The sequence below is a fragment of the Hevea brasiliensis genome, chromosome 6 (genome assembly GCF_030052815.1).
Source record: "Hevea brasiliensis isolate MT/VB/25A 57/8 chromosome 6, ASM3005281v1, whole genome shotgun sequence".
Classification (NCBI taxonomy): domain Eukaryota; kingdom Viridiplantae; phylum Streptophyta; class Magnoliopsida; order Malpighiales; family Euphorbiaceae; genus Hevea; species Hevea brasiliensis.
This window is the reverse complement of record NC_079498.1, coordinates 50,226,259-50,240,079: the sequence shown is the minus strand read 5'-3', so window position 1 is coordinate 50,240,079 and position 13,821 is coordinate 50,226,259. Positions and strand designations below refer to the sequence as shown.

General features: G+C 37.8%; 1 protein-coding gene across 2 annotated transcripts in view; it reads right to left on the bottom strand.

Annotated features, from left to right (window-relative positions):
• LOC110658932 (uncharacterized) overlaps window positions 1-13,821 on the bottom strand; it is a 77,606-nt gene that overhangs the window by 53,048 nt on the left and 10,737 nt on the right. The gene's annotated exons all lie outside the window — the stretch shown is intronic.

Sequence of the window (13,821 nt, the reverse complement as noted above, 5' to 3'; positions counted from 1 at the left end):
AAATTTTCTTGGGGTTAGCTGGGTATTACAGAAGATTTGTGAAAGGGTTCTCTCTTATAGCTGCTCCAATGACCAAGTTGTTGCACAAGAATGTGAAATTTGGCTGGAAAAACAAGTGCCAAGCTAGTTTTGAGAGTCTAAAGGCTATGTTGATAGAAGCACCAGTGTTAACACAGCCAGTGTCGGGAAAAGACTTTGTGGTCTACAGTGATGCCTCGCATAATGGGCTAGGGTGTGTGTTGATGTAAGAGGGGAAAGTGATAGCCTATGCTTCCAGGCAGTTAAGGCCACATGAATAGAACTACCTTGCTCATGACCTGGAGTTAGCAGCAATTATCTTCGCACTGAAGATATGGAGGCATTATTTATATGGTGAAAAAATGCTACATCTATACAGACCATAAGAGTCTAAAATATTTGCCAACCCAGAAGGAGCTCAATCTTAGACAGAGGCAATGGATTGAGTTCCTAAAGGACTATGATTGTGTGATAGATTATCATCCTGGGAAGGCAAATGTAGTTGCTGATGCTTTGAGCAGGAAGTCCATCACAGCTTTAAAATCACTAAATGCCTGTCTGTCCTTAGCTCAAGATGGAGCTATTTTGGCTGAGTTACAAGTGAGGCCAACCCTACTACAGCAGATACAAGATGGGCAGAGGGCAAATGAAAAACTAATGGCCATTGTGGGTAAAATTCCAGAGGGGAAAGAAACTGAATATAAGGTGAAAGCAGACGGGTGTCTGTACTACAGAGAAAGAGTGTGTGTACCATATGATGGGGGACTGAAGACTAGTATTCTGAAAAAGCACACACTAGTGTTTATGCTATGCACCCGGGAAGCACGAAAATGTATAATGATTTGAAGCCTCATTATTGGTGGCTTAGTATGAAGAGGGATATAGCTGACTATATGACTAAGTGTTTGACATGTCAGCAAGTTAAAGCAGAACATCAAGTTCCATCAGGATTGCTACAGCCTATAAGCATACCTGAATGGAAATGGGACCGGGTCACTATGGATTTTGTTAGTGGTCTACCTCTCACCCAAAAGAAGCATGATGCAGTATGGGTGATAGTGTATAGATTGACGAAGTCAGCACATTTTCTACCAGTTAGGACTGACTACTCACTAGAGAAGCTAGCAGAATTGTATATCAGTGAGATAGTTAGACTACATGGAATCCCACTTTCCATCATATCTGATCGAGACTCAAGGTTTATATCGAGATTTTGGAAAAAAGTTACAAGAAGCCTTGGGCACACAACTCCGTTTTAGCATGGCTTTTCATCTCCAGATGGATGGACAGTCAGAACGAGTAATCCAGGTAAACCTAAAAACTAATTGAATTTTTGCAATTAATAAATTGAAATGATAGTAACAATGTGAATTATGTGATAGATCCTGGAGAATATGCTAAGGAGTTGTGTCATTGAGTTTGAGGAGAGTTGGGATAGATACCTCCCATTGGTAGAATTCGCATACAATAATAGCTATCAAGCTAGTATTCAAATGGCTCCGTATGAAGCACTGTATGGGAGGAAATGTAGAACCCCAGTGTGTTGGACTGAATTGGGCGAAGATAAGCTAGTAGGACCAGACCTGGTGAAATAGACTGAGGAGAAAGTGAAGATAATCAAAGCTAATCTGAAAGTTGCCTCAGATAGACAAAAATCATATGCCGACTTGAAGAGAAAAGAGATAGAGTATGAGGTTGGCGATAAAGTGTTTCTCAAAGTCTCACCGTAGAAGAAAGTACTGAGGTTTGGAAGGAATGGTAAGTTAAGCCCTAGGTCCATTGACCCATATGAAATCATTGAACGTGTGGGACCAGTGGCCTATCGGCTAGCTTTACCACCAGAACTGGATAAAATTCATAATGTATTCCATGTTTCCATGCTGAGAAGGTATCGCTCAGACCCTTCACATGTCATTTCCATGGAAGAGATTGAAATCCAAGCAGACTTGACATATACAGAAGAACCTATACAAATCCTAGCTTGGGAAGTGAAGGAACTGAGAAATAAACAAATTCCACAGGTGAAAGTGCTTTGGAGGCACCACAACATTGAAAAGGCAACTTGGGAAAGTGAAGAGATAATGAGGCAACAGTTTCCTCAACTGTTTGCATCAGCTAAATTTCGAGAACGAAATTTTTATTAGAGGGGAAGAGTTGTAACATCCTCATTTTAGCTAATCCAAATCTGATCTCTATTCGGTGACGATGTCGATCCGGACAGCTAGAACGCCTGGAAAAAAAAATATATGTAAATTAAAGTGAGGAACCATAATTAAGTCAAATATTAATAAGAAAAATTTAGAAAAAAATTTTAGAAATAAAATACGACCAAGTTAAATGAGCCGGTGCCCTAGCGATGGGTAACTTAGTGAGAAGTTGCGCTTTCTCACAATTAGGAGCCCTATACCCGAGGAAAAAATTATAAAATAATTATTGGGACTCCAGAGAAGGTTCATTGAGATTCTTATGACATTAGAATGCCAAGAAAATACTTAGAAAAATTTTTCAATCGGTATAGACAATTTTGGCCCGTTAAGCCATACGAAGGGCATATTGGTCATTTCGTCTTCAGAGATAATTTTTGTCAACTTGTCCAGTTAAATAAATAATTTATATAACATAAAATATGAATAAATGTTGTTAAAAATTTAATTGCAATTAAATAGACAAAAAATGAAAAGAAAATGAAGGAAAATAGACTTATGACATCATAATGATGTCATTAAAGTTCTCCTACCCAATCCAAAATTGACACATGGCATAACTTTGTTTAAAAAAGACCAAATGGGCTGGAAAACAAAAGGAAACCAGAATCTCCTCTCTCCTTCTTCTTCTTGGCGTCACCTCTCCCACCATAGCCCTCCATAACCAAGCTTTACCAAGCTTGATTCCTTGGGCTTCCATCCATCAAAACTTAAATTTCTCAACACAAAAACTTACTCTTACACCTTGGTGATCCTTTTGGGAGCAAAAAGAAGAGGAAAACAAGAGTTTTAGCAAGTGAGAAAATCTCACTCCTTTGAGGTTAGTGACCTAACCATGAATTTTACATTAAATTCATTATAAGGACTTTGAATGAGTGTAAATTACAAAGAAAAAAAAATTGTTGAATACCATTTGTATGTAAACCCTAGATTTTTTGGTAGCCATGGTTATGATTTGATTGTGTTGAGTTTAATAAAATTAAAAGACTATTATAGCTGCCCATAATATGTATTTACTAAGTGGATTGAAGAAATGCAATGAAAATGCATGAAGGGTAATGTGTGAGTTAGGGTTTAGGGTGGAAAAATGAGATTTTGACCATGTGATGATGAAAATAGGTTTTAATGGTCAATTAGTGATCATTTAGTTCTGTTTAAATTAAAAATAAAGTGTGTTGAGTGATGGGATTGGGTTTGGTGTGGCTGCCATGAAAGTGACCTGCAGAATTGGACTTGAGTCGAGCAGGTTTGGGTAGCCATAACTTGAATTGTAGAGGTTCAATTGGTGCAAGGCCAATTGGACATGAAACTAGACATATAATGGCACAACTTTGGTGAAGAAATTATGCCTATAAAACCAAACCAAGTAGACCAAAAGCTTGCCCTAATCCGAGTGACCTGCAATCTGTTTCTGCAGAATGACTATGATTGTTCATTTAGCCATAACTCAATGTAGAAAGGTTCAATTGACCTGAAATTTTACCGGAAACAAGCTGAGATATAGACCAATAACTTTCATGAAGGAACCTAACCTAAATTATGACCAGAACCTATCTAACAAGTGAGTTGCATTCACTGTTCACTGCACTGTAGATATGGTCAGTCCAGAAAAATTTCAATCTTGCTAGTTATGATTTTTGGACAATAACTTGAGTTACAAAACTACAAATAGAGTAATTCAAAAAAGGAAATTCAACTAGACAAAATAAGAAACAACTTTCATGCTGATCATTTTGCCAAATTCCAACTGCAAAAATGACTAATGGAACAGTAAAGAGGAAGCATGAAAACTGAAAATTTTGCTTAATTAACATTAAGCTTAGAAATGGCATTGGCAACCAATACCAACAAATTTTGAATCCAAAATGTGGTATTTTAGGAGTATTAAAACCAATGTACTTATTGTCTATGCAAAAGTCAACATCATTTCTATATCTAGTTTGACTAGAAATGGCTATGAATTTCAGTTCACAGATGATGTTTGCAATATTTATTTTGAAAATAAATATGTTGGTTTGGGTTATATGAATGATGGTCTTTATTATTTGGATAATAATGACAAACACAAAATGAATGCAAGTGATCTAAATGAATGCAATGCCATGGTGAAAGCCAACTCAAGTTCAAAACATATTTGGCACTTAAGGTTATGTCATGCTGCAGAAGATAGGATTGCAAAACTGGAGAAAATGGGAATTCTATCCTCATTGAGCCTACTTCAACTTATGAATCTTGCCTTCAGGGAAAAATGACTAGATCACCCTTTGTTGGACAAGGTCTAAGGGCTGAAAATATTTTGTAGCTAATACATAGTGATGTATGTGGTCCATTTAATGAAATGACTAGAGGCGGTTTTCATTACTTTATTATCTTTACTGAATGATAAATCAAGGTTTGGGTATTTGATGTAATACAAACATGAATCCTTTGAAAAGTTCAAAGAATTTAAATCTGAAGTAGAAAATCAAATAGGAAAGAGTATTAAAGCTCTTCGATCAGATCGTTGAAGTGAATATTTGAGTACTGAATTTGATGAATACTTGAGAGAGCATGGCATTGTTTTCCAGCTAACTCCTCCACGAACGCCACAGCTGAATGGTGTATCTGAAAGGAGAAATCGTACCCTATTGGATATGGTACGTAGTATGATGAGCTATATTGATATGCCAATCTCCTTTTGGGGATTTGCATTAGAATCAGCTTTGTATATTCTGAATAGGATTCCATCAAAATCAGTTTCTTCCACACCTTATGAGATATGGCATGGAAGAAAACCAAGTCTTAAGCATGTTAAGATTTTGGGTTATCCAGCTTATATCAAAAAGCTGAACACTGATGAATTAGAAACCAGATCAGAAAAAGGTTGATTTGTTGGATATCCAAAAGATAGTTTTGAATATTATTTTTATTTGCCTACTTCACAAAAGGTTGAGGTGAGTAGAGATGCTACATTTCTTGAACAACAGTTTGTTCAAAAAGGAGGCAAAGGAAGACAAAGAGAGTTAAAATTAGAGAATTCTGACCAACCAACAGATCAGATAGATATAGATACATCTAGTCAACCTACACCTATTGATGAAACATCTACAGCTGTTCCTCGTAGAACAACCAGGGTATCTCACCCACCAGTGAGATATGGTTTCCTTCATGAAGAAGAATAAGAATTGTCTACTCATGAAGAAATAGATCATAGAGATGATCCACTTACCTATGAAGAAGCTATATCAGATATAGACTCTTCAAAATGGATTGATGCTATGAAATCTGAAATTGATTCCATGTATAAGAATCAAGTTTGGGATCTTGTTGACACACCTGAAGGTATTGTACCTAAGAGTTTCTGATGAGAAAATCTTTTAATCAAGAAATGAAATTAAAAGAGAACATAATATTCATAGCAAATGTAGTTTAACATAAACCATGACTCCAACTTAAGTTGGAATTTTATAACAAAGAAATGCTAGTGCATGGTAACATATGATTATAGGTTCATTTAAGGTAAAGCTTATTACTAATTGGGTGGCCATGGCATGCTATGCTAGGTGTTAACCATGGTCTATGAGGTACATAAAATGATTTAGAGAAATCATTTATGGTAAGAAAAAGTTCTGATGGTATGAAGAGTTGATATCATATCTCATTGCCAATTAGTGATGAGCCTAGTAAGTCACACACATACACAAGTTATCACCTAATTAAATATGATTTAATTAATTAATTAAAGAGTTTAATCGATTAATTAAATAGGTTTGGTTTGCAATTAGATTACAATGTCCCTAGCATGACTTGAAACCAAATCTAGATTATTGGATGTGTAGTATAAGTTAAATTTATATTTAAAGTGTTTAAATATGAATTTAATTAATGAGAAATTAATTAATTTATATTTGATATAAATTGATTAGAAGAAGAGGTAATTATTTCAGGTTAAGAACTCAAAATTAAGACACAGGGGCATTTTGGTCATTTCACAGGGTGACATGTGGCACCATGAGATGGTAACATGTGGCACCATGAGATGGTGACACATGGCATTATACATAAGCTTGTCAAATGTCTTTTAATCATGTAAGATGATTAAAATCAAGATTAAATATAGGTTTGACACTTGGCATAATATGATTGGGTCAATAAAACCTAAAACCAATCAGAGGGTGACATGTGGCAAGGGTTTAATGTGTTGACCTAGCTATATAAGTGTTGTTATGAATTAAAAATAAGATAACCAGCAGTCACTCCTCCTTTGTCACGCCATTTTGAGGCTCTCTATCTGTTCTTCTTCATCTCTCATCAATTCAAAGAGATTAGCCATCAATCTCTTGAATTAAAAATACTACAAATCGTTTCTAGTGTCCTGTTTACATCTTTAATATTTTAAAAGGCAGAACTTGAATTTCTAATTAATACAAAAAGCTTTGGAAGCTATTCAAGGGCTGTCATAGGTGTTCTTGGTGTGGACAAGCTAAAAGGACAACATCTGATGTCCTGAAGACACATCTCAAAGGCGCAAATACACTGCAGTGCATCAATAAGTTAGTGTTTTTGTTCTTGATTTAATCTAAGGTTCTAAAATTAATCTGATTAATTTTAAAATCTTAAATGGCAAATACAGATCCAAAAACATATTAAAATAGTTTTAATATTTTGTTTTTCATTAAAATCAAATAGATAAAAATAAATCTTGCATGATGCATGTGACCCTAGGTGAAAATTTTTGAATTCAATGGTATAATCTTCTGTTTTTCATCCTTCCGTTCCTTCAACATGTCACCCTGTGAAATAACCAAAACGTCCGTCTTAATTTTGAGTTCTCAACCCAAAATAATTATTTCTCTTCTTCTAATCAATTTATATCAAATATAAATTAATTAATTAATCTTTATTAATTAATTTCTCATTAATTAAATTCATATTTAAACACTTTAAATATAGATTTAACTTATACTATACATCCAATAATCTATATTTGGTTTCAAGTCATGCTAGGAACTTTGCAATCTAATTGCAAACCAAACCTATTTAATTAATCAATTAAACTCTTTAATTAATTAATTAAATCATATTTAATTAGGTGATAACTTGTGTTTGTGTGTGACTTACTAGGCTCATCACTAATTGGCAATGAGATATGATATCAACTCTTAATATCATCAGAACTCTTTCTTACCATAAATGATTTCTCTAAGTCATTTTATGCACCTCATAGACCATGGTTAACACCTAGCATAGCATGCCATGGCCACCCAATTAGTAATAAGGTTTACCTTAAATGAACCTATAATCATATGTTACCATGCAATAGAATCTCTCTGTTACAAAATCTCAACTCAAGCTGAAATCATGGTTTATGTCAAACTCCATTTGCTATGAATATTATGTTCTCTTTTAATTTCAGTTCTTGATTAAAAAGATTTTCTAATTAGAAACTCTTTTCTGAATAAATCTATCTGTCATGGCCAGGAACTTGAAACATTAAGAACAATTAAATGAACATAGAATTTTATCTCTATTTACTTAGAGGAACAAATTCCATCTTGATCAACACCTACCTCTATATATAACTAGTAGGAGCCAACACATGCTCATATACCCATACACAGTACAAGTATGAAAGTAGTATCAAACTCAAACCACCTATATACAAGATAACTGTGTTATCTCAAGTCTAAAGATTATATGCACTGATATGATTTATGACAATACATTGACAAGAGTAAACTCCATGTGCTTGTCATAAGTATCACTGATTCAGCCTACTTATCATGTATAAGTGCCTATCATGTTTATTATATGGCATGAGACTCACCATTCCATCTTATTTATATCTCATATAAATAACTTGAGAACAAACATGAATACAATCTTTCTGGATAAGTCATGTCCTTATTATGAAGTATCCTCGATTGGGAACCTATTTATGATACTTTGTACTAGAAATACTGTCACTCATATTCTTAACAACTTAATAATAGAATTTCTAACAAAATATCAATGGATCTTTTCTATTACACATAAATATATTATGTAAACGGAAAAGTGAAAATGCCTTTTATTAATAAAAACATGTACAAGATACATACTAAATGATATGCTCTAGTGCATACTACTAACACTTTCCCCTTATAGAGGATCTCAAATGTTCTTATCAAGGGTCTTTCACGTATCTAGCCTAGTAATGAAGCATTGATATTTCTCGTAGCACGATGTCGCCCTTCATCGTGTACATCCATAAGCAACTTTCGAAAGCAAGGTAATAAGCAACATCCGACTGTATGACTGAACCCAAAGCCAATATATAATATTTGTTCCTCTATACCAAGTAGCATCATTGACCCTTATACCGAGCAGCATCGTCGGCCTTATATGGAAACCTCGGGCCTAGAAGAGACGCGCACTACAAGCCCCTCAACCTTGTAGTGTCCAGGAAACTCCTTCTTCATGGAGACACCGAGCTCCTTTCTCACGAGAGCACGATGCCCACCGCCTAGTACCATGAGTACGTAGGGAGCTCACTTAGAGTCATGCCCTTGCGCCAGTGACCACAGGGATGGTGGAGAGCTTGACACCAAACTTAGCAACTAGCTGAGCCCGACCGTGCTCACCAGTGGCCAACTAATCACACCCCCCTAAAGAGCATTAGGAACATAGTGACCTCCGGCAGGAAGAGACATCAGTATGTCTCAGTAGTCACCCCCCCCCCCCCCCCCGGGAACTATTTATAAAAGTGTCCGCCAAACTTCTTATTCTCATCAATTGTGTCCTTACACAATCTCATAGGCCTACGGCTTGGCTGGGTTTGGCCAATCCTCACGGGATAACGAGTTGTCCCCCTTACATTCTCCCCCACTTAGACAATCGATGTCCTCATCGATTTGCCCTGAACATCTTGTGCCTCTTCATGTTATTTCACCATGTTGAACAAAGCTTTCCCAAACATCTTGTGCCTCTTCAAATCTTTCATCATGTTTGGTTCTCACAAATTGATCTCATAATTCCCTTATATATCTTCATAGAAACTTGTGTGTGTCTTCATACACCTTCTTTATATCATCCTCATTTGAATTGTGGCATGGTTGCCCCACTCGATCAATGATGGAATGGCTGTCCCGCTTGATTAATAATGACATTACCATTTTCTTCCTTGTGACATTCTCCCCCACTTAGATACTCGACAACCCTGTCGACTACCGCTATTATTGTCGTGGCATTGCATTCCAGCGAGTTCTCACTTTGATGGATCTGTTCAATCATCTGCATACTCCCCCACTTAATTCTTCATATCTCATGTTGTGATGTTTCCTCCGATGCTTCATTTCTCTGTATTGTGTTTAAACCACCTCTGCATTAATATCCTTGGCCTTCACTAAGTTATTCTCGTGGCTTTACCTTATAATTGCGCCATCATAAGTACCTCACAAAATAATCACAATACAAAACAGTAGTGTTATACATGAACTCAAGCATAAGTAATAGTATTCAATTTCGGAGCTATGCTATAATATTGTAGTTGCCAATAATGAACAACATAGTCATCATGTAAATGAATAGAAAAACTTATACATTACCGATTTCGTATATCACCACGTTCCGCTCTGGAACTCGCATTATGCTCGTGGGACTCATTGCTCATGCTAGTTTTGCCCCTCATTTCTTACTGCACACCCATTGTTCGTACACCCATCTATTGATGCTACCGCCTACCAACAATAAACAATTCTCGGCTACCAATTGCTTCTGCTCGCTTCGTTCTCTTCCTGTTTGGTTTTAATTCATCTTGGGCACCACAAAGTGAGTTTTGCATTCATTTTCTCTTGAGGTCTCCACCTTTTTGCTACTTGTCATATTCCACTTGGAATGTGGTTGACACCTCGAAGGGATACCATATTGCTTATCATTGCACTCTCCACCTGCAAAATTTCCATAAGATTGCGTCGAGGGACTTCTCTTATCCCACATGCTTCCCATTTTTGTTTCCTCGGTGAAAAACACATATACATGACTGCCACAGTCATCAAGCTCATCTCGTTATCGCAACCCAAATGCTTGGCCATCACAATTGCTTAGATCTCCCACAAATGTCTAGAACTCTATTTGACACCACTATCATCACAATTGTGATCCCAAGATCATTCGTTTACCCATAACTCAATTTTACTTGACAAGCGCTTTGTTATCTCTATGTATTCTCACTTTATAGATATTCAAGGTGGCCTCAAGCTCTATTGGCACACCCAATTCATCATGGAGTCATTACCCTCTCCTCAAACGATTATATCTAATGAGGCATGCAGCCCTCCCACATTTAGTATCACCACTTTTATCACAATGTGGCTCTCATCACCACCATCTCGTATTTTAATATTGTTTTGGCAAGCTTTTTCTCATATAAGCTATCATCACACGCATAATGACTTGGTTACTAGTACCAACCATTCGCGACTTTGAGTTTTATATGAATATTGAGGCTACCGTTTGCCAATGCAACTTCATAGTGCTTCCATGCACAATTGGGCCTCCACCCTTTCTCGTGTTACCACAAGCCAACTCGTTACCTCCGAAATTGGATCTTGGGTTTTATATCCTTTCTAGACTTATCGTAAGCCAATTCAATTTTTACGCAACATGATTTGGGATCCACCTGTCCCTTTCTCCGAATTCATCTCATAGCTGATTTTAACTTCAGCAGCTCTTAGCATCTATCGCCTCGTAATTAAATGGGATTCAATAAAATCCACACATAATCAGAACTTGCCATCAATGGCACGCAACGACCGTCTTGCCTCAAGTTGCACTCTCGCAACAGTTTCACTTTCTATGTTATCCATAGAACAGCAATATTCTTATTTCAAAGGACTCAATACATTTCTCATCCTTCATTTGAAGGTTATAGTAGCCAACAGCAATGGTTACTCTCCAAGGGAGAAAACAACCGTCTTAATATGGATTAAGGGTATTTCAACCCATCATTCCGAAGGTTCACATAACCATTAAGCTATCTCGAATTTCCCATCTCTTTACCCGCACAAAATACGTTAAGGTATTTTGAAGGCTTTCATAGCCAATAAGTAGTTCCCAAAATTCTGGCTCTTAACCCAATTAGGGTAAGACACCATCTCAATGAGGTACGCCAACAATTCCACAACTTCTGGGGATAACACACCCCATATCTCAAAAGACTTCCACAGTCTATTAACAATTCGCAATCGTCTTATCAATTCTTGGGGCTTACTCGTCCCCACACATCTCGAAGACTTTCATAGTCTTTTAAGCAATCCCGAGTATTATATCTCATCACCCGACAAGGGTCATTCACCATCTCAATGACTTTAGGGCTACCATTTGCCCCATATTTTCTAATGTTTTCTCAATATCAATCGTCTCATTTTTGTCTAACCAAAGTCTCAAATGGTGTTACTCGCTCAACAAATATCATTTGCCCATTTCGTGCCAAGTTTTGCCAATGTTCGCATCCTTTGTATCGATAATCCCCAATTGGTGCACTACATTTTTGTAGATCACTTCTTAAGGACTCAATGACATTAAGAATACTCATTTACACAATATATCACTTATACGTTGTGTATGCCACAATATGTTTCTAATAAGGACATCATGTCCTTCACCCATTTCAGGGTTATGCACTCCGCTCACCCTTTCTCAAAGTGAACACACAGTTAGTTTTCGTCGCTTTCCATCGTTTCTCATTATTTTTGTATCTCGTGTGCATCACACAATCGAAGGTTTCTCAAGAGAGGTATGGATTATTACCAATCACGAGCACTGACCTTACTCTGATACCAACTGTCACGGGGCCACTTCCTAGCTTGGACAGTAGTCCCGTGTGGCACTTAGACTTCCACCCAATCTAGGCCAGCCTACTCTTATTCAAGGGTCTTTCCCCTTATAAAGGATCTCAAATGTTCTTATTGAGGGTCCTTCACGTATCTAGCCATGTAATGAAGCATTGATATTTCTCGTAGAACGATGTCGCCCTTCATCGTGTACATCCATAAGCAACTTCCGAAAGCAAGGTAATAAGCAACATCCGACCGTATAGCTGAACCCAAAGCCAATCTATAATATTTGTTCCCCTATACCGAGTAGCATCATTGGCCCTTATACCGAGTAGCATCGTCGGCCTTATATGGAAACCTCGAGCCTAGGAGAGACACACACTACAAGCCCCTAGGCCTTGTAGTGTCCATGAAGCTCCTCCTTCATGGAGATACCGAGCTCCTTTTTCACAAGAGCACGATGCCCGTCGCCTAGTACCATGAGTACGTAGGGAGCTCACTTAGAGTCACGCCCTTGCGCCAGTGACCCCGGGGTGTGACTAGTTGGCCACTGGTGAGCACGGTCGGACCCAGTTAGTTGCTAAGTTTGGTGACCTCTGGCAAGAGGAGACATCAATATGTCTCAATGGTCACACCCCCTACACTTTTCCATATTTATAAAAGTGTTTGCCAAACTTCTTATTCTCATCAATTGTGTCCTTACACCATCTCATAGGCCTACGGCTTGGCTGGGTTCGACTAATTCTCACGGGGTAATGGGCTATCCCCCTTACACATAGCCCCCCCCCCCCCCCACCTTTCTTTCTCTCTCCCCGATTCCCTTGTTCTCCCTCCCTTCTCCTTTGCTTCCGGCCACCTCCCCTGCCACCTATCGCCGGCCAGCGTTTCCAACCACCACCCCCGACACCAGTGACCTCTGGCAACACCCCAATGGCGAGCTTCGGCCATAAAAATGCGAGGAAGGATGAGAGAGAGAAGCCACACGCCGTCAGAGCTTTGGGCCTTGATTCTTAGCGTTTCTGACACCGGATGGCTGTAGTCCTACCGGCGTTCACCTCCTCATGACTTCGTGCACTTTTCCCGACCGATGGTGCTTCAAACCGTCGTAAGCAGCCGCAGTTCCAAGGAGAGAGAAAGAAGAGAGAGAAAGTGTTGGGGCAGTGGGCTTTCCGGCAAGTTTTCGGTCGATCCCACCGTTGGATTGGAAATCCAAGGCCACCGATGGACTCAGGACGGCGAAATCTTCGAGACAGGACTAGTCCCACTCCGATCGGACACCGTTTGAAAAAGGCGATAATCGGACGGTCCATATCGCTTAGTGAGATTTTCAAACTTATTTGATTCCCAAAAATCAAAAATAATTTTATGATAATTATTAATAATTTTTAGGCATAATTTAAGTGCGATTGGATCGAAGATAGCTCACTGGTGCCAGGACCGCATTCTTAGCCAGATTTGGCTGTCCGGCGGCTCGTCTCAGAACGTGATTGATATTATAATCAATCCTAGTATTTTCAGATGTTCTGGATGTGTTCCAAGTGTTAGATTTGGCATAGGTAAACCCGAACTCTACATTACTCAATTTTTGCCTTGTACTGAGTTAGAATAAAATTCATAAAATATTCATGGATGATCAGAAAATTTTGATTCCTTTTGCAATAGCCTTATAATATTGATAAAGATCGCAGAGCAAAATTTTAGAATTTTTAGAGCTTATTTGAGTGGATTTTTATAAAATGTCAATTATAGGGACTAAAACGTAATTTTTAAGATTTTAAGTATTGCCTGGTTTGAAGGGCCCAAGA